This window comes from Doryrhamphus excisus, linkage group LG14 (genome assembly GCF_037039965.1).
Source record: "Doryrhamphus excisus strain RoL-2023G ecotype Guam linkage group LG14, RoL_Dexc_Guam_v1.1, whole genome shotgun sequence".
In the NCBI taxonomy this organism is placed as follows: Eukaryota; Metazoa; Chordata; class Actinopteri; order Syngnathiformes; family Syngnathidae; genus Doryrhamphus; species Doryrhamphus excisus.
In genome coordinates this window covers 11,204,856-11,230,424 of record NC_136370.1, presented here as the reverse complement: position 1 = coordinate 11,230,424, position 25,569 = coordinate 11,204,856, and the positions used below count along the sequence as shown (strand labels likewise).

Here is a 25,569-nt window from a genome sequence, read left to right as displayed (position 1 = left end):
ATAATGATGGTAATAATGATAAAGATTATAACAATAATGATAATGATAATAATAATAATATTATAATAATAATAACAGGGGAAAACAAGACAGTGGCATGAACATGATTGTATCTTGCAAAAAGGGGTAGGCATTTATAAGCTTACAAATGTAAATAATGTAAATGTAAATAATGGAAAGTTATATTTTGATTGATGTAAGAAATGCACTGTAATGTTTCATATATTTGCCCAAATAAAGGAAAAAAAAGGTTGTGTTGTTCATTACAGTTTGGTGAAATGTCCATATATACTCTGCCTCTCGTTTGAAATGGTATAGAACAATTCACTTCAATCAATGTCATTATAAATTACCATGAATAAACTATGAAAATGTTTTCATGCAAAATAACATTAGTATCAATGCTTGACACTCATTCATGCGTATAACATATCGCGCGCATGCGCACAGTGCGGTGGCTTTAAGAAGGGGAGGCGTGGTGCTCGTGTGTTGACTGACTGACAGTCCCTCCATAGTTCACTATCAGCTGAATGAGAAGCTCAGTCCACGCAGAACATCGCCGACGCTCTCCCACAGCACATTTATCCGTTGACAACAACAAGGGATTATTATCTTCACACACAAAGTGGTTTCTCAGTAACAGCCGAGACGGTAAGAAAACATTTTTTTCTTATTATTTTAGGCTGAGATCCAGCGTGAGGTGCTTGGCTTGCGGCGGTGTTCACACCCCCCTTTGGCTTTGCCCTCATCAGTCGGGAGGTAGCAAGGCTGCTATCGGCGTGCAGGTGGCACACCTTTGGTGGCGTTTATAACAAGGAACGCTTCGTTTTGTCACGCTTTCTGCATTTTGTAACCCGATCAACGTCATTGTCGTGTGGTAACGAGTGCTGTCTGAAGCTTTGAAGTGAAAGGACGTTAACGTTACCATAGCGTCGCTTGTTCGTTACGTTCCGACTTGCATTACCTTGTTTTTTTTTAAATTATTTTTATTGATGAACATTGCATCGTAGATTTCTCCAACCGGCTGCTTTTACATGATGCGCAATGTATATGACCTCAATATTATACTGACGAATAGTCGGACTGTTCCCTGTAGTACCCATAGAGGGCGATGTTTCCCCTCCTTAACGGTACCATCATCTATGTCAGAATGAGCACATCTTCAGAAATTTGAGTAAAATTGTCTAATATTACTTGCAATATTTGGATAAAAAGTAGAAAATGGATGGATGGAAATGTGTGATACAGCTCCCATATTGAATATCATTAGCTTGTGCAGGTGTACTTTTATGTCTTCACTGATTATCAGGATTTATCTTAGATTGCTCTGAAAAATAGATGTCAGAGTTGCTTAGTTTCTATGGTTCCAAAAATAATATGCTGCATTTATGATAACGATAGCGGATGTCTTCCTGCTTGGGAACATCCACAGCTCTCAAAGCTCAAACTGTAAGTCAAAGAGGATGGGAAGGCATCGAGCTCTTTAATCTGACTGAACATCTGGCGGTGATACGGCATTATGTCCTATTGCTCAGATGACCAGGCTTTACAAGCATTGCACCATGCCAAGCACACAGTTGTCCCCTCCTCCTCTTCCTCCTTACACACACACACACACACACACACACAGCTTTACACTTAGCATCTGCCACATTCCACCAACGTCGAAGACTGTGTTGCCTGTGTTGGAAAGCATTATGAGACAAATTACATTTAGGTTATTATTATTTTCACACTTTTTGCAATTATTTCAATTATTTTATTCATTATATTTTATTCTATGGTACTCCGGTTTCCTCCCACATTCCAAAAACATGCTAGGTTAATTTGCGACTCCAAATTGTCCATAGGTATGAATGTGAATGGTTGTTTGTCTATATGTGCCCTGTGATTGGGTGGCGACCAATCCAGGGTGTATCCCGCCTCTCGGGGTACAGCTTGGATAGACTCCAGCATACCCCCGCGACCCTACTGAGGATTAAGTAGCATAGAAAATAGATGGATGGAGCGGCCATGGCTGCTTGGGTCCCATGTCTGTACCCTTGTGGGTGTAGTCTGATGGGATCCTGTGATAGTGTTTCCTAGCCTGAGTCTTTTGTGCTCAGCTGTATTTTAATATTTTTATTCCGTAGTTTAATTTTATGTGTAAATGTGTGTGGTTATAGGGCAGGGGGTTATTTGGGAATTGTTTTTAACTCTGGGAAGCCCATTTGGTTGCATTTTATATTTATGAAAAGTTCATTTTATAAATAAAGTTTGATTTGATGCAATGCTGCTGATTTTTTTTTAAACACTGTGCTTCGTTTGTGTTGATAGCAGACTCACTGATCCCCACAGGCTTGTGTTAATGGGTGTCAATGAAGGGTCATCTCATGCAAAAGCCTTCTGTTGTTGCTTGTTACATGCTGCACAACACAGTCCATGTATCTGACGCTTGAAACATGTAAAATTGTACATATGAAATAGGGGGTTCACCCTCTAGTTTGACTGGAGCAGCTGTTGTATCGGTTTGGCTGGAGTATTTTTACATCCAATGTTTTGATTAGAGAGAGCAATACTCTTCCAGCTACCTGTGCGTTTCCGAAGGGAGGGAGGAAAGAAAAATAGTTCTGATCCAAGAGTAACAAAGCTTTTTGGCTGATGTAGGCTGCTTCTGGCTGTACCTTTGCCAACTGAGGAGGATACAGTGTAGAAAATTTTTGGTCATGTGCACATTTGTGAGGGTAGACTTCCTCAGCTCAAAGCGGTGGCATACAGTATGTTAACAGGGCACTCTTAGGAGGGAATGTGGGTGCAGGGCCATTGTTGAGCCAACTTTTTATCAGATGGTCTAATTCAATTTAGCATGACAGGGTGTGCTCATGTAATACCATACCCTGATGAGGTTTGCACTTAAACCTTGGGTTCAGATTAGCATGGCACAGTCTAATCCACCAATTAATTCACCAAAAAAGGCAACAATGGAGGACATTCACAATGTAGTGTTCAAGAGGTCTTCCTATTACTGATGATCTGATGATGCACCAGGGCTGCACGGCGTGTGAGTGGTTAGTGGAACTTGGAGACCCGAGTTCAATTCCACCGTCGGCCATCTCTGTGTGGAGGTTTTCTCCGGGTACTCTGGTTTCCTCCCACATTCCAAAAACATGCTAGGTTAATTGGCGACTCCAAATTGTCCATAGGTATGAATGTGAGTGTGAATGGTTGTTTGTCTATACGTATGTGCCCTGTGATTGGTTGGCGACCAGTCCAGGGTGTACCCCGCCTCTCGCCTGAAGACAGCTGGGATAGGCTCCAGCACCCCTCGCGACCCTTGTGAGGATAAGCGGTAGAAAAAGAATGAATGATGATGCACCATCAACTGCAGTGTGTCCGATGCCGTCGTATTGTAAATGTAAAGGAAGGGAGCCAAATATGTGGTAAATGCGGCCAACGCAATACATGCTTAACAGGCTGTTTGCGTGTTTCTTGCATGAGCTCGATAGTGAAAGCTGCATCACTGTGAGTAGCACATAGCAGCAAGTCACCATATACAGCAACACATCAATGAACTAAACAAAGGACATAACATGTGACATGGAGCATTGCTGTACATTGACAGAAACGTAAATTTTGTGCTGTTTGTTTTTTTCCAGTTCCAATTAGGTTGTAGATACAGTATAGTTTAATTGGCAATGTAAACACAAAAAAACTGTGTATCAATAAGACTGGACTCTACCACTTGGTGGAAATTGAGCAGCGATTTACAGGGCTTCTATGATGGCCAAATACAAAAAGCTTTACATTTTTGACCACCCACAAGGGCCTCTACTTGAGACTGCAGCTTTGAAAAGGCTGGAATTAAGCTTGGCAGTGGAGGGTATTATGGTCAAAATATGTGAACACATTCTGTTAAAATGTATTATCATCATTAATTTCTGGAACCAGTGGACAGTGCAATGATTTAGGTAAACTCACTTTTACTGTATGCTACAGATTCTAGCATAATATAGAGATTTACTGGAATTTACAATACATGCATATGATCTCCTGCTAATCATTGATTTGGTCTGCTCTCGCTGTTTGTGGTGGCGAGGCAGGCGGCTTGCATGCTTATTGCAGAAATTCTGGCACTGGGTGAAGAAAGAAGTCTGGGAGTAATTAGTTGTTGGGGCATAATCCTATTCCAGACACCGCATGTTGTGTCTGTTAAAAGTGATCCCCTTCAATGCCCCCTAAAGCCCTCTCCTCCTAGTCCTTAGTCGGAGGTGGTGTTTATGACCTTTTGTCCAATCCTGACCCGCCCTAATGCCCTCACTTAAGATTTATGAGTCCATGCAACAAAAAAACACTGGAAACTGGTTTGTCCACAGCTTTATTATTGTAGTACGAGGCAACCATATTTCTGGCTACATGAAGCATAGTGTGTAGGAGCACTAAAAATCTATATATGACATGCTAACTTGAATTAATACATATGACAGACTGCCTTAATATAACTAATTAAAAAAATAACTGAACATTATCATCTTTTTTTAGGCATAGTCCTGACCAAAAGGGATCAGTGTGCAGGGCTTGTTGATGGGTGGCTGGAACAGGTTCTGGTCTGATTCTTCTAGACAGTGTGGCTGTTGTCTGCTGGAACACACCTGAGTTGGAGAGGAAGTGCTGCATGGCAGGAATGTCCGATACAGTGAAGACTCTTGGCATGAGATGAGCATGTGGCTTAACCAGCTGTGAGGTTAAATCATCTTAACATGGGTCGTATGTCCTTTTGCGTTGTAGTCCGTAACAAAACATTGCAGGAAACCTCTTCCATCACTTATTCTTCTCTTGTTTCCTGCCCCTCAATCTGTCTTTACAGGTTAATGTCCTCTCAGTTCCATTGGGTGCTCTCCTGTGCTCTTCCTGTAGAAGAGAGTTCCAGGCTATGTGGTCAATTCAAGTCTTCATCTATCACAGCTACTCAATCATAGACCAGACACCTTGTGTTCTGTTCTTTGTCATTTATGGTGTTTCATTCTAAGTTACACTTCTGCACATAAGGGTCACTGCTCTATTCCTTGAAACAGTAGTGTACTGCTTGGACTCTGTGATTAGACTTGCATGTTTCCACCTCTGGTATGAATTAGAGGCAATTTAGGTCTTGGTTTCACCATGATTTCTCCTGACTTGACAGTGACAGTAAAACAAGCTACTGTCGGTGGAAGCACGCCAAAACAAGAGCAGCAAATTCAACTGTCTTCCCTGCATGCAGCCGTCTTCCTTGGCCCGCACCCATGCCTTGACACAGTCATGAGTCATGTCACGTTCACGGCTTCAGAGTGTCGTAAAAGCAGAAAACTCTTTAGGTATCCGTCAGCACATTACTCTTTCATTGGTGTTTTTATGACTATTAAAGTTGGGTGATAATAATAATAATAATAATAATAACTTATACTGGTGTATGTGATAAAACCGAAAAAAGCAGATTGATGACATGTTTTTCCTCCCATCTCATGTATAGCCTACCACAATGTTCCAGAGCAGAAAACAACCAAAGACAAAAAAAATAGCATGACTGAAGGCAGAGGAGAAGCAGAGACTATAGACGAAGAAATTGTTGCTAAATGCGGAGGCACCTCTATAGTACTGAATTGATTTGGTTTCGATTTTGCAAAACAATGGTGACTGGAAAAGGTAGGAACATGAACAATTTATTGTATCATCTCAAAAACAAGCTGGGATTCAGTATAAAACTTTACAATGTAAATAAATTGGGAGGAGACATATGCGTGACTGCCTCCAATGCAGCTGCTTCTGTGCCCTATCTGGCACTGTGACAACACTCTCCCATCTGCTTGCCTTTCCTTGTGCAGCTTCAGTTCACATAACCCTTAACAAAGCGGTCTCAAACTCAATTTACCTGGGGGCCACCGGAGCTAGGTTCTGGGTGAAGCCGGGCCGCATCAGGTTTTCAAAAAAAAACCCCAAAATGCATTTATTAAAAACTGGAAAAAAATCAATAAAAAAAACTATCTTCAATGCTTTTGCTTCTGCTATACCCTACACTTTTTCAGTACTTTGGTTCCGGTTTTCCACACCAAAATATCTGATAAAACATTCCACTGTTCTCAAATATCTTAATTTTTATTTTTCTATACACAAAATAAGATAAAAAAAATAAACAAATTACGAATAAAGACAATAAATCAATCAATCAGTAATAAATAAGTAAAATAATAATAAAACAGCAAGTAAGAAACCACATACAGTTGGTAGAGAAATTATTTTTTCAGATTCAAATCTACAGTTATTTAACCTTTAACATGAACATTAATGAAACTTAATAATTTGACCCAATTAGCAAGTTAGCATCGTACTCAGTTCCATCTGGGAGCAGCGTCGTAACTTTAACAACATGTTTGATGAGATGCTTTATCTTGATGTGTATTTTCCGTTTTATTCCAAATCATTTCCTGCATTTATTTGTACCCAGCGTCATAAGCCTTTAGCTTCATTGCTAATCCAAAGCAAAACAGGGCGGGGTAACAGTGTAGGGTAACAGTATGGGCGGGGCAAAATCATGTTAATTGTGTCCGGTGTGCACACAGCTTTAAGCTGTCATTTCAACATTAAACTTTGGTATCAAGGTGGGGGCCTCAAACTAGCGTCTCGGGGGCCAAATGCGGCCCGCGGGCTGCGAGTTTGAGACCCCTGCCTTAACACTTTTTAACTTGGTCTATCCTTGTTGTTTATATTACTGACGTCTCCATGGAGTCACAGGCAATTAGGTTCCATCAATAGGCTGCAGAAGGAAGGTTGAGACCAGGACATCCAAACCGTCTGCCCGATTCCCCCTTATTCTGAGCTAATATTACACTATGCTAAAGAAAAAGCACCACATTGGTTTTGTCAGTAGAAAGAAGGGGACGGATTGAGTGAGGAGTAACGGGGGGTGTTTAATTTAAGACGTGCGTGTGCTACTTCACTGAGCACAAAGCGGTTCTTTCACTTGGGATGTGGCGCTCATATGGAACCATTTATCAAACCTCCATAGCATCAACCTTGACAGTCCTCTCTTGCCAACAGGTTCCCTACTATAGATTTTATGCCCCGGAAAATTCTTATTTGATGCTTTTGTCTATATTTAAAAGTTAATTTGCCCCAAACTTGTTAAAGCCTGGTTTCCCACTTGCAGGTGGACCTTCCTGAATAATGAAGTCCATTAGTTACAGTTAAGCTACTGTTACTTTTAGATCTGTGCCATTCAGCATTCATATCATTTGGTGCTTGAGATAGCTAGTGACCTAGAATTTACAGTCCACATTTAGTGGGGTCACTGCTTGTCAAATTGTAGGACCCCCTTTTTTTATCACTAACACTGTGTGCCTGTGTGACATCATCCTGAAGGATTGGCCTCGCAACTGCACAGCTGGGTAAAGATAACAGAGCAGCTGGGATGTTTATTTCTTGTCTTTCTGCATTCCTGCTTCTTATTTATAATGTCCAACATGGGGGGGGGTTCTTCTATATAAGGAAGTTTGAAGACTTTCGCTGACCCACTGGAATGGAAGTATGCATATCACACATTTTTTCTCAAGATGTAATCTCTATAGAATAACATCAGTCAAAATAGAGAAAGGAGGATGAGTGTCTGGTGTAAGACCCCCCCTTCATAATTACAACTCAACAGTAAACCTTAGGGCTTTCTCTTTTTAATTTGTTGAGATCTACCTATCTATCTGTCTTTCTGTCTATCCATCCATCCATCCATCCACATATACTGTACATACATATTGCTGCAAACGACTAAAAACATTAGGCAGCATTAGTATACAGTGTTCCCAAGGGGGGGCCTCCTCACAAGCAATCTGGCCAAGCATGAACCCTTTTGACCCATGTTATTGTAACTGTCACATCTTCCTCATTTCCCCCCTCCCTTCCTTTCCTTCTCCTTGGTCCCTTTTGCTGCCCTGCGTGAATCCGTTTGTGTGTTTGATTGTGGGAAAAGTTTCTGACATTCGTGAGAGTCACCCGCTCTCTGGTCTGTCTTTTCCCTTGAGGCCCCTCTGGCTCACAGAGGCTGAGCCCAATCACTGCTCAAGGGCTCTTCTCCCAGCAACCCCTAGTGGGAGCAGAGGTGGCTGAGTTGTTATTTCGAGGCCAATCCCATTTCCCTTTTACTCCAAAATATAGTTTATCATTTCAGGAGGAGATTCCACAGACTTTTCAGCAATGTGATAAAACTTCTTTGCACAAACAAAAAAAAAAAAACACTCCCTTCCAATGAATCATTTAAGATGGGGACTAAGATGCAGACGTGAGTGTTGATGTAACACACAGTTCCAGATTGTGCCAGACTGTTGTGGGTTTATTTTAGCTATTGCTGCAGAGTGAGTCTTGGCTCCAAAGTTGGATATTGAAACCTAAGGTAAAATAGGTTTGCAGCTTTCTTAATGAGACTCGTGTTCCCTGTGGTGTATATGACTGCTGGAATTGCCTCATTAAACTAAGCTTGTGGGTGGCTATATTTAGATGTTGAATTCTAGTTTTCCAGTCAATGGATTCTTTTGTTATTTGTATAGACTTGCCTCCCTTTTCACACGTGCCGTTCCTATGGGATTCCTGTAAAATGTGCAGTTCTCTTGGTTGACCAATAAACATATGATTATCTGGATTAGACTTATTGTCATTCTATTCTATATAGTGTCCTTATCTTCTAATGCATTTCTTTCAAATCATGTAATGACTTGATGATGGAGTTCAAAGCATTTCAGTAGAATGACTGGCACTTTTACTGTCTCCCACTGGCACTCTCCCAAAATCAAATGCGTCATTTGAGTTAACTGTCATCTCATTGTTTGAGCAATGAGATGGATGAGTGAACCCAGGTGGGGATCCAAAAATGATGACAAACGGGTCTGTCTTCTGGATATCGAGTAACAAAACAGATGACCATGGATCCAAACTCTGGACCAAAGCCATAGATCTTTTATCACTGGTATGTTTTTTTTCAACAACTCCTTTTTGCCACATGAAGGACCGTGTGGTTGGAAACAGCTAAAGCATTCAGAGGCTGCATGAATAGGAGCCTGTCTCGGGAGAGCCTTGCTAAAATGGGGTCTTTTGCTTTCATTTCTATGGAGAGACAGATTGATCTCACACAGGTTTACTTCATATGGACTGTTGAGAGGCAAGGTGTTTATTTGTAGAGCATAAACAACCCATTTCTCAGTTTTAGCTTCTGGTGGTGTTCTCCATCATTCCTTAGCACTGTATGGCTTTGACTTATATTCTTCTGTTTTATGCATTCACCCTCAACAAAGCCTTGAGCTGTTTTACTTTCACCTTTTTTTATCTCTCTATCATCTAGATCACCTTCCGTTTTCTGTCAGCCACAAGTAAAAGGTTAAGACATAAATTTTAAGTCATGTTTCAAGCAGAAGCGGAGGAGAAAGGGAATCCTGTCATTCTCCTCTGATGTATGTACACACATTCCCTCTCTCATGTTAGATTTCACATGTGCACATCAGATGACCTTTGGCAAGGTTTCCATAGTTACTCAGATTGGAACACCACCCCTTTTTTTTCCTCGTCTGCGTCATACAAAAGCCAATTAGATTTATTTCAATCATATAAAGCAGGAAAACACCAGACCTTTTTTTCCCTCCTCAGCATTATACAGAAGCCAATTAGATTTCTTTCATATAAACCAGGAAATAATCTCTTATCATCATTCAGGAAGTGTGGGGATAAACAAATGACTTAACCATGTCTTGCAACTGGGTAGACCACAGAGTTTTTGAACCGCTGTGCATTGTATTTATAAGGAAGGACTGAGTTTAAACAAAGATAAATAGAATTATGTGTGGTGCAGTTCAGATGATACTGTTCAATTTAGAATGTTCTTACTAAGCTACAGGCTCTGTGCTCTCAATATGCCGACAATGGGATGAGAATGAGCAATAACAAAACCATGGGGCACTGCTCTGTGTGCCAAACCAGTTGACTCATGCATGGATTCTACCGGAGGTGGATTTATTTGGGTCTCCTTCGGACTGTAGGACTGCCCATTCCATACTGTATTTGAACCTAAACTGTTTCCTCAAGCAGCGAGGCATCTAAAAAATGACTTTTGTTGAAAGCCTGCCCCTACACTATACCTTCACATTGTCTGACAGCTGCAGGGATTAGTGGTGCCATGTTGCATGAGCAGACTGAAAGATATTTGGATTGTTGGAGAGAGCCGAAACGGATGAGTGTGTCAGCATAGTGTCAGGGAGGGGGGGCCGGGAATGGATCTGTGCCCTTGGACAGATCTATTTGATTTCATGCAAGCGGTGGGGGTGGATCAGAAGTAATAGACAGGTTGCACCCTTGTTGCAGAAAATAATGCAGCTTCATCAGGTGATAAAATACACCCTTGTAAATTCATAACAATAACAAATGGCAGAGAGAGGCATCTATGGTATATGTTATATTAAAACACCACTCTCCCTCATCTAAAATGTTTTGAAGCATGGGGGCAATGTTTCTGCTTTCATGATCATAATTATGCCAAGTCTCGCTTTAGCCTTATTGTCTCACAAAGGGGAAAAAGTGTCAGACATATTGTTCGGGGAAGGAAGTTAAGATGCGGGGGGGGGGGTGTTAAAGTGTCTCGTGGAGTGTTTGACCCACATTTTTGTTCCATCGTGCAACGGGACAACAATTGGAGGCCCAACCTGAACATTTAATTTTAAATGCATGTAATTGGAACAATGTGTGTGTTGATTTTATGCTGCCAAAGCAGATGTGATTACTCCAGATTACCGTGGCCATTTTTCCCCTAGTTTCCTCCCTTTTAAGGAATACAATATTCAACTTGTATTGTCACACTCACATACGATGTTGATTGCTATATGCTAATTGCTATATGATTATATGGTTCAGTCGTTCGGCCACTCAATGTTTGTACAGCATCTGCACTTACAAAACAGTAGAGAGGTGCTTATTAGTATTATTATTACTACATAATGTAGTAGCACACAACACACACAGCTGGCAGTAGTGGACTGGCTAGCTGCTGGCAAAGAGTCTGCGTGACTGACAGGAGGGTTCACTCTCTTTGTTCATACCGCTATAGAATCAATGCACCGAAGTGTTGAGACAGATGCACAGAGTGACCTCTTTTGTCCATCCAGCCTGTTAGGTAGAGTGATAGAGTGAGAGGAGGAGACCAAACATGCATGCTTGAGGCTAGAAAAATGATCGAGTTTGTTTTTATCTATGGTGCTGCAGTTAATTGATTTATTGATGATCGTGGCAGGCCTAATTACAGTTTGCATCCCTCTAGCAACAGTAAAGGACCAACTGCATAGCACCATTGTGCTTTGAAAGAAGCCAGATGGATTTCAGGGGCACATGGCTCTGAGTGTCTGACACCTCGGGAAGCAGCACTGGACTCAGCTGGTCTTAATCAACACTATGGTTTTGCGCCCAATAGGCCCCCTCGCTCATGTCGTTGTTGCTGCCCCAACAATGGCTATGCTAATTCTGTAGCATGATCTCATATAAAACAGCAGTGACTCAGCATTTAGGGAGCAAGACAGAACTGAAACAAATAATTGTCAATTTCTAATTACGTTAGGGATGAATACATAGCATGCCCATCTCTATGCCAAGAGGAAAGCTCACTTCTTATTGGACTTCTATAATTATGTAGCTGACATAGCAGCCACAATCCCATTTACACAGCCTGTTGTGGAAACGGCAAATCGTGATTTATTGTTCTAAATGTACTACGGTGATCTCAGCTGAACTGTGTCTCTTGATGGAAACATGGCTTAACAGATGCCCTTTAGACTGAGCGCTCAGATTTAAGTTAATCCATGATATTCATGCAGTTTCGATCTGTGCAGTCGGGCAGAATTGTCCATCCTTTTTGTGAACTGTGACAATGTGTGATTGTGACTATGAAAAGATTAAGATCCAATGCAATTACACTCTTGATTCTTTACCCTTAATAGAAAGTGCTTGTCAGGCTCCAACAAGCGGCGTTAGATACTTTTTCACTTCCAATATGAAGTTGCTGCCTTGACTATCAACCAATACCGATATCTGATCCAATATCTCCACAAATCTTACTTTTATTACATATTTTGTAGCATGACATGTGAGAAAATGCTTGATTGTTTTGGATGATATTGGTTGTCTGCAAAGACGTACATTGTTTTTTGTGGTGCTGCTTTGGATGCCCAATGGGGTTGGTCATGTTCTGTACCACCACAGGGGACTTACGCATGGCGGATTTGTCTTATTTTAAACTTTGACTTTGCTCCTGTTCCTTGGATCGGGGCACTGCTAGCTCTACTAACACATTGCATCCTTGGTCAGATGTTAAACAGTAGACAGCAGTATGAGCCATGTGACCATATTTTGCAAAGTAACTAAAGATGCTGAGGAACAGGATGTGCCAGAGGGCTCCCAAACTTTGGGGGCTAGTAAATCAGAAGAATAATATGTCTGACCCTCCTCACCACATATGAGGCAGCTGCACAAACTCTGTGTGGTTTGATGGAACACGAGGCACATGGGCCTGACTGGTTCAGACGGGTTGAATGTCGACTTTGTATTTGACCTGTCAGGTTGTCGTCGAAGATATGTCATACAGCTGTGGTCAGCCAGCATTATGATGAAGAAGATGTTGAACTCTTGGCAAAAATACAAAGGCTGCTTTGTAGTTAGTATCTTCTAACAATCAAGCCTTCAAGGTAAAATTAACATCCAAAGTTCGTTCATCCCTTTCAGTCGTCATTTCTATGCAATTGGTTACATTTGGTTAAAGCACATTCAGACCTTCTGGACTCTGTTATTAGTCCGTTCTAGCCTTCAAACTTAGTAAACACACTCCTATGACTTTCACCCCGCAGTATCAGGTAACGTGACCTTGGCTGTTGAGACGGCTAGGTCTGTGTTCAACGGTGCCATCAGGTTCAAAGAGTTCATAGCCCATAACAAGAGAGTAGAGGTCATGAAAAAGGTCACAAGGTCATGAGCAGACTCACACCTGTTCACAGGGGGCCTACTTCAGCCATGTCGATGACTCCCAGATGTTTCTGTAGAGATACTGTCATAGCTATGACGGTGCAGTAAGACTACCTGTTTTCTATGCTGTGTGGAATTGGACTAAACTTTTCGATTGGACTTAACCGTACATTGACATGTGTAATTCTTTGGGGAGAATGTAAAACCGTAATTCCCAGCTTTGTAAGGAACAATTTACACCTAGACAAGCCCAGATGGAGGACTTAAAACATTTTGAGGTTCACTTTGCAGTCACTAAGTCCCCTAAAGCGGTTTGGTATTTTTTTTTTCTTCGACGGGGGGATAAATGTCAGCCTTAAAATGTAGTGGCTGCTGTACAGCTGAAGTTCCACTCTGCAGATAGATGTTCCCATGTTGCCACTTATCCTTGCAAGTGGAATATGAAAAACATATTTTTGAATGGAAGCATCTGGAAACAGACCAAGGCCCACAAACTTTTAGTTTTACCATCAGTTCATTTTTTTCCCATTAGGATTCTCGTGTAGGCTTCCTCTTAACATTTATACACCTGCAACTCTGTGAAAAGATGTATTAAAATAAAATACCAGTTTTTATCTAAAGATGTCATCATTTGTTGTCTCACATGTGTAATTCTTTTGCCTGTTTTGGCAGCCTCACTATGAAATAAAACCATGGATTTACTATTCATTCCCGCTGATGGTCTCATGCCCAAAGATCAAGCCACAATATCGCTGGCTTTCATGATGAAGCTTTCATGAGTCAGTCTGCGGAAAGTTGGACCACTGTCAGTAAATGACAGAATCTAGCTGGCACAAACCCAGGCAGACAGCGGAGGTACTGTGTAGCAAGCAGTTGGCTGACCTCTGACCCTGTCCGGTCTGCATCAAGAACAAAAAAGCCATTCATACCATCAGCACTTTTGCAAAACACCCAAAAAGCAGTCCAGTCCAAGCCGGCCCGCACAAATGACTAGATTAAATGCCTGTTTACACTGAGTTAATACTGCGTAAAACCAGGTATTTGTTTTGGATGTACGAAGAGCGAGTGCTAGTAAGTAGATACAAATTGTACAGGAGCGGTGAAAGTTATAAAGGCATAGTAGTTTCAACAAGAATTTCCCTATAAACTCCATAATGACTACAGTTACAATATATTTAGCTTTATGGGTGTTTTCTCTGTAAGCCTTTGGGAGGTAGATTCTTATATTGTAATCTATGACCAACTTGCAATTAAGTTGCCTTCAAATATGCAGTGCTAAGGCTTTCTGCAGTGATTTGTTTTTGTGCAGTGGTGTTTTTATCCTTCCAGGCAGTTAGTCTCCATACAGAACTGAAAGAAATGATTGGTTGCAGTATACTGTCCAGGGTAATTCTTGGTTTAAAAAAAAAAACAAAGAGCTGAAAGAAAACCCCAATAATACATTAAGGAACATGCAACATTATTATTGGACTTACCTCCAGCAGTGGTTTTAGGTGAGGCCCTTGCCACCTTTCACTGCTAAAGCCTGGAGGTGTTATGCTCAGACTCTCATTCATACCTATGGACAATTTGGTGTTGCCAATTAACCTAACATGTTTTTGGAATGTGGGAGGAAACCGGAGTACTCCGAGAAAACCCACGCACTCACAGGGAAAACATGCAAAATCCACACAGATATACTATACATAAAATCTTAATGTGATATTTTCTTCAATATGTCATCTTTCACTTTGTGCAATTGTGGAATTAACATGTATTATCTCATAGGCAATTTGTACTGTCTTAATGTTTACAACATTTTTTTAAATGCTGTTGAATACAGTTGAAAAGGTCAACTGTATTAAAGAGCAGTATTTCTTTTGCTCTGAATTTCTGTCAATGTCCATTATTTTGTGCTATTTCTATGTTTGAGGTGGAGTTTGTTTTGTTGCCTTTTTACGTTGCTATGACTTTGGAATAAATTGGGCATACTGGCTCTTTGATGGGTTCATTTTGCTCATTGTGAATATTCCCACATGGAGGCAGCGACAGTTTCTTTTTTCCTCCAAGCTTCTAGTACTGCCAGGTGTATCCAGGTACTTAGTTTAGCCGAGCAAACATCACCCAGCTACCTGGCAGATGATTTGACAGGCTGTCTGAAGCTATGTATCACCTCACTGCTTACTGATGTGTTTGGAGGAAGAAAGTTGTTTATCTCAGTGGCAGACATACTCTGAAACGGATTGATCGGTTTTGACATTTACTATGCAATGTAATTTAAAAGGGCACCCAAAAGTCACGCATGTTGAACATAATTACCCATAGGACAGTTCAAGCTTACCACAGCAATGCCCACAGTATGCACTCATCTCTTTGGTACACACAGTGACCACACGGACATGCAATTGTCCAACTGACAATTTTGTCTTAGCGCGAGCTACACACTGTCCACCATAAAGTTGCTCATAATCATTGGCGGCCAACTGCATTGTAATTAATAAGCCAATGTAATTTACCAGGCCATAATGGGATTTAGCACATGATTTAGAGGTGGGGCTTTGGCCCTTCTTTAGTAGGTGAATTCATTAAGTTGGAGGAGGCGAGGAAAGTAATCCAAACCTTATTAAACCTAAATTATTGGATAAAGATTCAGTCTATTGAGATGAACAGGTTCACTGATGAGTTATGGTATGTCAAATCAAAGCATAGCAATTTGGAATCCAGGTTAATGCTATTTTAAAAATGTTATTGTATTGTTGAGTGTGACGTTCCTGGAACACCTTAATTCAGGAGACATCTGATGATTAGTGGTTTTAAAATGACCTTGGTACTCCAGGATATTGACAGCTTTGTTAATATACATAAAATACCAAGACAATGACAGACCAGTACTGCAATGGTTTGAGATACTAATATTTGCCTTTGGTGACCTCTTATCATCCTAGTAACATACTAGTACGCCACTGGGATGATGTCCTGCAGCTGACCCTTCTGCCCATCACTTTTACTTGCTGCGTGCAGCCAGCAGCAGAAATTTGTACAATCAAGAGTCTCACCCCTTTTGTCTGATTGGACTTGAGGGATTCCTTTTCCTGTGTGGGTCAGAAAGGTTTTCCCTAATGAAGTACATGTGTTTGTTTTGGCGTGTGTGCCTTTGTGCCTTTTGTGATTCTGTGTCAGGAAAAGGGGTAGCGTGTGTGTGTGATATCCCCCACAAACCACAGGTTGCTTAGGAAGGGAATGTCATGGGTGGAGGGTACGGTTGTAAGGCAGACCATAGGCTGCCTAAAGGGTCATTTCCTGTCTATTTCTTGGCTTCTGACAACTTGCACACAGCCACTATGACTTACACTGTTAATGCCAAGTACTTGTTGTTAATGTTTTTTTGTTGTTTGCTGATTTCCTGGCACATATCAAGCATACGGGTAAGCCAGCATTGTTGCAAAGAAGACAATGGCATCTGTCCATGCAGAATTAAACTCTATTTTCTTCTTAGATGTCCCTTTTCTGGGATGTATTCGTGGTTAGCTTACCGCCGGGGGGGTGTCTCAAAGAACGTAAACTGAGACACACTTGCGACGTGAGACACAAGTAGGCTGATGAGTCCACATATAGATCCAGAGATGCGGGTTTGATATAACCAATGCCAAATGTTTTTTTTGTGAAGTCTGTTGCTCGCCGGACAATTACTGACACCTAGTGGCCAATGGAGAATTCTACATTCACAATTTCAATACATCTTAATGGCTTATGCATGTATTTTAATTAATTCAGCCATTTTTATGATTGACAATGTAGGCAATAATATAATAACATTTTCTTCAATATGCACATTTTTGACTAATAATAAACCATATTCAACCACAAAATGTATAATTTATATACAGTATATTAAAAAAAAAACATGATAGAGTGAAGTTGCGAAGCTTGAACCGCAATCGACTGAACGACGGAATCAACCATTAATGATCTGTGTAATCGTATCGTACCGGTTTAGCTGTTAATGTTGATATCGACATGTGAGTTCGACTTCCTCAAACTTCACCGTTCTTGTGCAAGAAGGTTGCAAGCTCAGTATGTATTCTGGATTGTAAATATGACATTTGCAATGACTATAAAGTGTTGTTTTGCTCTTTTGCTGGCTGATAAATGTGCTATTAATTATTGACGTATATAAGACTTCACCGCTTCTTGTGCTAACTGCTAGTACTCATGTAGCCCCCGCCTCTACGATAAGACTTAATAGGTGAGAGGATGCTCACTCTCTTTTGTGTTCATTTTATATAGAGCCAATTAGCACAGACACATGCAGAGTGAACCCTCTTGTCTCCCAACCTGTACACCACAGAAAGATGGAGCGGATGCGCATACACTTATGTCAATTCATCAACCTGTTTTTTTAATGGTTTGATAAATCGATATATATCCATTATCTTGACGGAAGTGTGGCTTTATGGGATCATAGTGTGCATCAAATTGGCTAACTGGGTTGTTTTTCCTGTTTCTTGGGGAAAGTCAGTGGCGTAATAGCACAAATGGGGGGAAAAAAAGCAAAACACTGGTGTAAAAGGAGGCATAGTGCCATCTATGGTATTGGAGGTGGAAATAATTACACCCCCCACACCCCATGTGTAAAGTGTGTGCTTTCTGTGTTCACTACTTGAATGGGTAAAATACAGAGCCGCATTTTGTAAAATGGACATAGTACAAATTCATGGCAATACCGTATTAATCTTTATATGGTTGTTGTAATGGGGACAGGATTCCATGAATTGGGGAATGATTCAAACACGTGTGGTGAGACTGGATGATGGAAAGGGGGTGGGAGAGAGAGAAGGGAGTCGGGACAATGCAAACAACTTGCTCTCAGTTCTGTCAGCTGAAACCCAGATCTCCGCTCACAAGTTCAGAGCAGGAAAGCGGACGTAACACAGCAGCCTCAGCTAAAATACATTATAATATCCAGCAATGTTTTGGAAATCTGGCACCAAATTACTAAAATCATAAACTCCAAGATAATGGGTGGCTTCCTGATGGATATTTAAAAACGGCATCTCTTGTTTTGCTGAAACCCTTGTTTTTTATTCCATGTGACGCGACGCAGGAGCGATCCATCTCTCAGCATAGTCTGTTTCAAGTGGGTGAGTGAGATACTTGATCTTGATATTGATACTTGTAAACTCAGCCGGTCATTGTGAGTAATAGCCACACTGTACACACTCAGTACTGTACCTACTGTACTACACTCTACTGCTACAGATGTTTAGAGTCATTGTATTCATGCACCACATTGCACTGTCCTTTTTAACTGGAAATAGACTACTGCAGACATCTAAATTGCCATGGCAGGAGCAGCTACTTATCCCAGATTGACATACAAAAGGAGGCTGGGAGCTGGCATAGGCTCCAGCTCACCTGTGACCCTAATGAGGATAAGCGATATAGAAAATCTAAGTGGTTATTCAGCCAACACCGTGTAAAAAAAACTACAATAAAACCACAAATTGGAACCATCCTGCATCAATGTTGTTGTGAAAGCACTAAACATGTAACTGGATCACTTTGCTCTTCTTTTAAAGGGAAACTTGTGAGTAACAAATAATTGAGTTGGGCTTTTTGCTGTTGTGTCTTAAGCTATGAGAAATTTCACCTGAAAGGTGACTATGCAGCATAAACAAAGCTCCGCATTTAGTGCCGACATTTTATGCTGACATGCCGATCTGACTGTCTCTCATGTTTCTGTCACATGATGTGTGCATGTGATGGAATGTTGGCATACTTTAGTACATGGCCTTTTTGTATAGTGACACAGTATAGTACTACACTATGATGAATGGTATGTTATGGCATCAGGTAGTCTTCCATTCCATCTGGGTATGCCATTTTTGTCACAAAAGTGCTCTTCCAGGGGCTGCCGCACTTTATTCCCCAAAACTATTATGTTATTTGATAATTGATTATTAACATTTATGGATCAATTCAGAATTATTTACATCTAAAAAATGAGACCACCTTTTGAAGTGGTCTTGTTTCCATTTGGTTCGCAACAGGTTACCGGATGATAGCCTTCACACTTGATCAAACTAACCATGCCAGCTGGACCATACCTGACAAGTGTGAAATCAACCTTAGATCAAAGCGGCTAATAATATCCCCATATACTGTACACCAAGTAGAATCAAGATTAACGATAGAATAGGGAGGGTTGGAATGTGTTTAGGTGGGAGGAAATGCTAGTGTATTATGTGATGGGTTTAAGGTCCGTTTTGGTTCATCAATTTCATAGCCAACCCTCTGGTTGCCAATTATACCATATCTGCTGAACTTCTACTCCCTGAGACTCCACAGCTCAACCCAGTATCATTCACACAACCTATTTGATCTTTTAAATAATAAAAAAAAAGCTTTAAAAAATGATTTTTGCTTTCATGTTGACTCTACCCATGTTTCCCAGGGAAGCCCAAACATGCCGTGGAAGTCTAGACCAACATAAACACTCTATCCTCGATTTCCAGGGTTCCCTATCTTAAGAGGTTTTTAAAGCTCTCATTTCCCATGTGGAATCTTTGCCTGCAACAGTTCAGAGGCTGTAATCGTAGCTGTAAATCCTTGCCGTGTGTCAAATGCACGCTGATGAACGCATCAGAGCTCCAGATTTCCACATATGAAATTAGTTATGGTTGCCTTTTGTAAGGGTTTTCCTAAGTCTGAGATTTTATGGATGGAAAACATTCCATGCAGACATCTCAGGGTTTACTACTTTTACTTTACTACTGCTTTTTAGTTGTTGCTGCCATTTGTAAACACAAACATGTTATGCCATGTAATTGATTGTTTGCAATGGTTTGCATTCTATGGTTGAAACTGTTTTTGTCATTGTCTTTTAGCTTTACAAACATCACATTTCCATCTAATTAAGTGATTATTGTTAATTTACTCTTCAGTGCCACAGGGCAAACAGTGATACCACTACCACTAAAAGATTCAGCATGTTGAGAAGGCGTTAATGAAAGTTGAGAACTCACACGTTGCATACAGACGCATCCCCTGCTGCTGTCAGCACTCTCAGACCTTTTCATATTTTATTGATCATTATGGATGTATGAAGGGCTCTCACAGGATTAGTGGGAGAGCGGGGAAGAGTCGCTTAGCTACCGTGAGGCCCCTTATCTCGTCAGGCCTGCTGCTGACTGGCAGCTTAACAACCTTTTCATTAGGATAGCAGAAAAAAGGGAGTATGTCTGTCTGAAAAGCTGCTTAAATTCAACCATCTGATTTTTTTGGATGGTATTATCATCATGTTGTATTCTAAATTAACTGCTTACATGGTTTGCAAAACCAAACTCCAGGTAGGAGATTTAGAAGAAGTGATGGTATTTTCCTCTCTGTCCTTTTACGGGAAGTCCACTCACTGACTATTATATTTGTGCCAGTGACACACTTTCTGGGGCTTATGATGTGTAGGCATAGCTTCTCTTTATAGTGCCTTCATTTAGTGTTGTATTACTGTAGGCTATTTAAAAAAACTGCTGGTCACTTCAGAGGGTTACCCCTGTTTGTGTGGCTATAACTGTCACAGTAGAGAATTCCAGACATTACCCAGAAGCCCCTCGTCCTCTATGCTGCAGCTGTTGAGTAAAGTATCCTGCATTGTTGTTTTCTGACATGGAAAGACAATGTTTTATGTGGAGGACAGCAGCAAGTTTTGTAGCCAATTGCTACAGTGTGTTCATACGGCATAACCGTTTTTTTTTTGTGCAAAATGACTGCCATGAAACATTCAATCAGGATATGGTTGAACAGCTTTGAGACTTCTGGAATTTCAAGTTTGGTACCAAGCTGAAATGTTATATTTGTGCCAATTAGGTGTGACACAGTTCACAAGATGGGGTGTACTTGATGAGACAAGATTTAAACAAAAGTACAATGAAAAAAAATATTTAAAAATAGATGCCAACCTATTTCACTCTACTAATTTAATTTGTTCTACGATGAAAATGGACATATAGTACATGCACATGGCAATGTATTAAGGCGGTGAAACATTCATTCATTCATTCATTTTCTACCGCTTTTTCATCACAAGGTTCGCGGGGGTGCTGGAGCCTATCCCAGCTGTCTTTGGGCGAGAGGCGGGGTACACCCTGGACTGGTCGCCAACCAATCACAGGGCACATACGTATAGACAAACAACCATTCACACTCACATTCATACCTATGGACAATTTGGAGTCGCCAATTAACCTAGCATGTTTTTGGAATGTGGGAGGAAACCAGAGTACCCGGAGAAAACCTCCACACAGAGATGGCCGACGGTGGAATTGAACTCGGGTCTCCAAGTTCCACTAACCACTCACACGCCGTGCAGCCCTGGTGCATCATCAGATCATCAGTAATAGGAAGACCTCTTGAACACTACATTGTGAATGTCCTCCATTGTTGCCAATCACAGGGCAAGAAAACCCACGCATGCACAGGGAGAACATACAAACTCCACACAGAGATGGCCGAGGGTGGAATTGAACCCTGGTCTCCTCGCTGTGAGGTGTGCGTGCTAACCACTCGACCGCCATGCCACCCGCGGGCAAACATATAAAGTTCATTTTCATTTTTTGCATGATTGATTTTTTTTTTTCAATGAGAAATTTTGTCATGTTTGAATCTTGCCGGATGTTGTGACATGACAGCCTGTGACACCCCTAGCCAAAATATGTTCATCCAACAATTTGTGACTGTTATATTACCCCCATATTCGTTACAGTAGAACTCCACTTTTCACAGCAGTTAAGTTCCGAGACTCGGGTGAATGATGAAATACCATGAATAATTGAAGGCCCTATAAAAAGCCTTAAGAATTAAAAATTTTAAAATGTACTCACCACTACTGAAAGATAATGAAAAATGTTGATGATGATGATGACTTTTGCAGTACCTTATGATGAACATGTTCTCATTTTGAACTGCAACTGTTCAATTTAATCACCCTAATGTTGGTTTTAAGGCCTTTTTCATCAAAGGAAAACATCTGAAATGCACAGTTGCCATAAATGCTTGCACTTTTTGTGGCCCTTGCCATCAACATTCTACACAGCAGGAAATTACTTCACTTTTTCAGAAATCAAACCCAATTAAACTGCTATAAAGACTTCCCTAGAGCATCAGAAACATCAGTCAGCCCCCTCCTCTATTTCCAGTGGTTTTGTTTTCGCATTTCCTTTTTATGGGTGAGGTGGGTTACTGTGCTTCTCAGCCCTGTTAAAACCACCGGTGCTTGTGTTTGTTTTCATTTATGCTGGAAGCCAACAAGACCTCAGAGAATTCTTGAAAGTTGGCTGTGAAATAGACAGCTAAGGTGCTTAAGATTTGATACTGAAGGCCAACCACAAATACCAAGTTGTTGTTTGAAGAACCTCGGAGAAGATACAACATTATGTTTGAATCAAATAACCGTATAGGGGTACATATGTATAGATTGCACCTTGAGGGACAGAAATGGACTTCTAATGTAGTCCTATGTCTGACAATATCACAGACATACTCCCAGCCCAACAGCTGAAAAGGTTTTCAGCTGTCTCATCTTCGTAGCTTCCCCTATCTGATTGCAGAGAGGAAACAATTGAAAGAGGCACAGGAATTTGGGTGGTTGCAAGGAATGGCACAAGGGGGGGGGTCAGGGCTTTAATGAAAGGGTGGATTTCCGATGTTTTGAATCATCCTGGAAGATGCACGTAGGCACAACACCCCTCATCAGTAGCTTCTTCTATCAGGGAGATTTGGATTCTATCACACTCACCTACTGTGTTTGCTCTGGTACCAGTAATGTTGTAGATGGCACATCTTCTTTCTGCAAAAAGAAGACCAAACTATGGATCACACTTGACCACGGGATAGATTTGTCCGAACCAAAACCAGCCCATTGTCCAGGTCCATAGATTCTCATGAAATCCCATTAACTCCCCACGTGGAATATGTGCTTTCAGAATGAGTGCAGGAATGCATTGCATCTAAATGTACCGTGAAATATTCTCGGTTCCTTTAGCTGTCAGCTCCGGTCATTTGTCATTTAAGGCTGTAGCTCCCTGCTTACCACTGAGATCGCTACCATATTAGTCTGGTGATGTCACATCTCAGGAATGTTAATGCACTCAGTGCTACTTGGCTTATTAGGTAAGTTTGCATAATTTCTGCATTGGTTAAGAATTTACCATATCATCAACATCATCCATTTAAGTACTGATATTTATGTATGATCTTTGTTTTTAATTTAATAATGGCCCATGTCATTTGAACGCAAGTGAACTGCACCGCACCAGAGTTCACTTGCAAGGGAAAAGCATCTCATCATTGATGTGGTCTTGGGATACTTTTATGGTGCACACCAGTGTTTGGAAATTGTGTATGCATACAATTACAGCGTACAGTGTGCTATATTACTGCAACTCAGTAACCGCAGTATGATCTCTGACCCTGGAAAGGTTAGACCAATGTGGTTTCCCCAATGCCTGAATTAGTAACTGTGGGTGGCCATGGGTCTTAATGGAGTCTGTGAAAGACTGAATTCTCCATTTCCCAGGTGATTTGGCTTGGAGCCAGTGGCTTTGAAGGATAGAAAAAAATGAAGGCTTGGTCCATTAGTCATTGGACAGATGCAAGGAAGGGCATTCTGGAGAGAGTGCCATGTCTGGGGCAACAACTTCCAATGGGTCGCATTGCTCCAATCCAATTGTTGTTGTTTATCAAGCATTTGCACGGTTTAAATATGAGTGTGCTTTCCTCTTTCAGTTCTTGACCAGTACAACAGGTTTAGAAGAGAAGTATGACAATGCTGTAAAATGTGTGTTGAATTTGCACATACTTGAAAGAGCCATCACTTCAATGTTTCAGCAGGTGACATGTGAAACACGCATTATTATGATTGTACAGTAGATGCTAGCCGCTTGCTGTAACTGATCCAAGTCGGCTGCCTTTAATTAACTTCATGTCTCTCCATTCACAGTACAGTGCCTTTCTTGAAGACTATTACAGACCGGCAAACGTACAGATTTGCAGCTCCTTGGCACACTCGGTTGCAAAAGCACACACACTCAATCGTACACTATAGCAACCCATCTAACGTCAGTGCTGCTCCCTCCTCCTCTTCCACTGACCTACTTCCAGGCACAGGGGACCATTGAGCGAGCTAGTGGGTTGAATGAGAAGTGGCAGAAGTACTGTATCTCCCTTTAAAACTCCCTCCCTCTTTCCATCACCACCTTCACATTTCTCTCTCTCTCTCTTACGCTATGCTCGGCTGCACTCCAGACCCATCAAACTTTGAGCTGCCAGCAGGCACCTCTCTCTTCTTCAGGGTTCATGGTGTGTGAGTATGCTAAATGTGCTTACATCTGAGCCTCGAGTGGGAGTGTGTGATTTTTGAACACGTGTGAACATGTGACCGTATAGCTGGGTGCATGCCGTGCCGCCAACATGAGCAGGGAATTCATCAAAGTGTGTCTGTGGTTTTGCGCTTTCTACTGGTGTGGGTTGCATGTTTTCTTCCAAAAAGTTGATGACTGTCATGACAAGCAACGCAGCAATTGACACACAAACTGGAGTGGCTTCAATCAGCACTAAGCTACAGAGCGCCAAAGTCTTTTAAATATCCTTATAATGGGCTGTGGCAGGAGTATCATGGTTTTAAACATTATATTGATTGTTATTATAACAATATGACAATGTTATCATCTTTTGATAAAGTGTAACCACTAACATCTTAAACATTCTCTACCAGATTGGAAATAGAAAAAAATATGTTAATCCCTTTCTGATATTAACATGTATAAACGATAAAACATGCATTCCATTCAGAGTCCAGAGTCACTGTTAACAATTAAATAAAAAGAAAAAACAAACTAGCTAATATGTGGTCACAATCCGGTCTCGCGACATCTCGTGGCAACAGCCCAGGCTCGGGCATTGATATGCCTCTGTGGAGGTGATGCTCGGAGTGACAACGAAAGAGGGAGAGATACTGGCAAGGGTGTTTGAAAACGGAATTGTGGACCTTTTTGTTTCTGAGAGTGAAGAAGACAACTTTAGTGGTTTTAGTTCCCAGAAGGAGGATGAGGACAGCACTAAATGACTTTTCTGGTAGGCTATTGTTTAACCAGCCATGGCACTGAAGACCGCTGGGATAGGCTCCAGCATGGCCCCGACCCTCATGAGGATAAGCTGTACAGAAGATGGATGGATGGATCTTTCTGTGTACTAAATATCCTATGTTACCACGTGGACACCTCGGCTTACAAACCCCTGTAACACCACAAAAATGGTCAGAACACTTGGGGGAAAAATACAGGACATGTTTCCAACAGCTTCTACATATCAAAGACTGATCCTAAAAAATTTTTTTTTTTAATTATTTTGAATCACCGCATGGGGTGGAACTGTGATGCTTGACGGAGGTTTGCGCTCTCCAAGTGCTTCTCTAGTTGAATTCGGTTATAGCTGCAAACCACTGCAGTCCATGTGTCATGCCCCTTGAAGTGACGGCACCCTCTCTGGTACCCCATTCAGGAGACCCGTATATATTGGTCCTTGGCCTACTTTCCCTGTGCTGGAAGC

General features: G+C 41.2%; 1 protein-coding gene across 2 annotated transcripts in view; it reads left to right on the top strand.

Annotated features, from left to right (window-relative positions):
• Positions 1–483: 483 nt before the first annotated feature.
• daam2 (dishevelled associated activator of morphogenesis 2) overlaps positions 484–25,569 on the top strand; it is a 74,085-nt gene continuing 48,999 nt past the window's right edge. The window contains exons 1-2 of one of the 2 annotated variants that reach the window (XM_058091422.2): positions 489–651; positions 18,071–18,107. The gene's annotated coding sequence lies outside the window, so the exon portion shown is untranslated. Of the gene's footprint in view, positions 652–18,070; positions 18,108–25,569 lie in introns of both variants that reach the window. The other variant, XM_058091419.2, reaches the window with a different exon arrangement.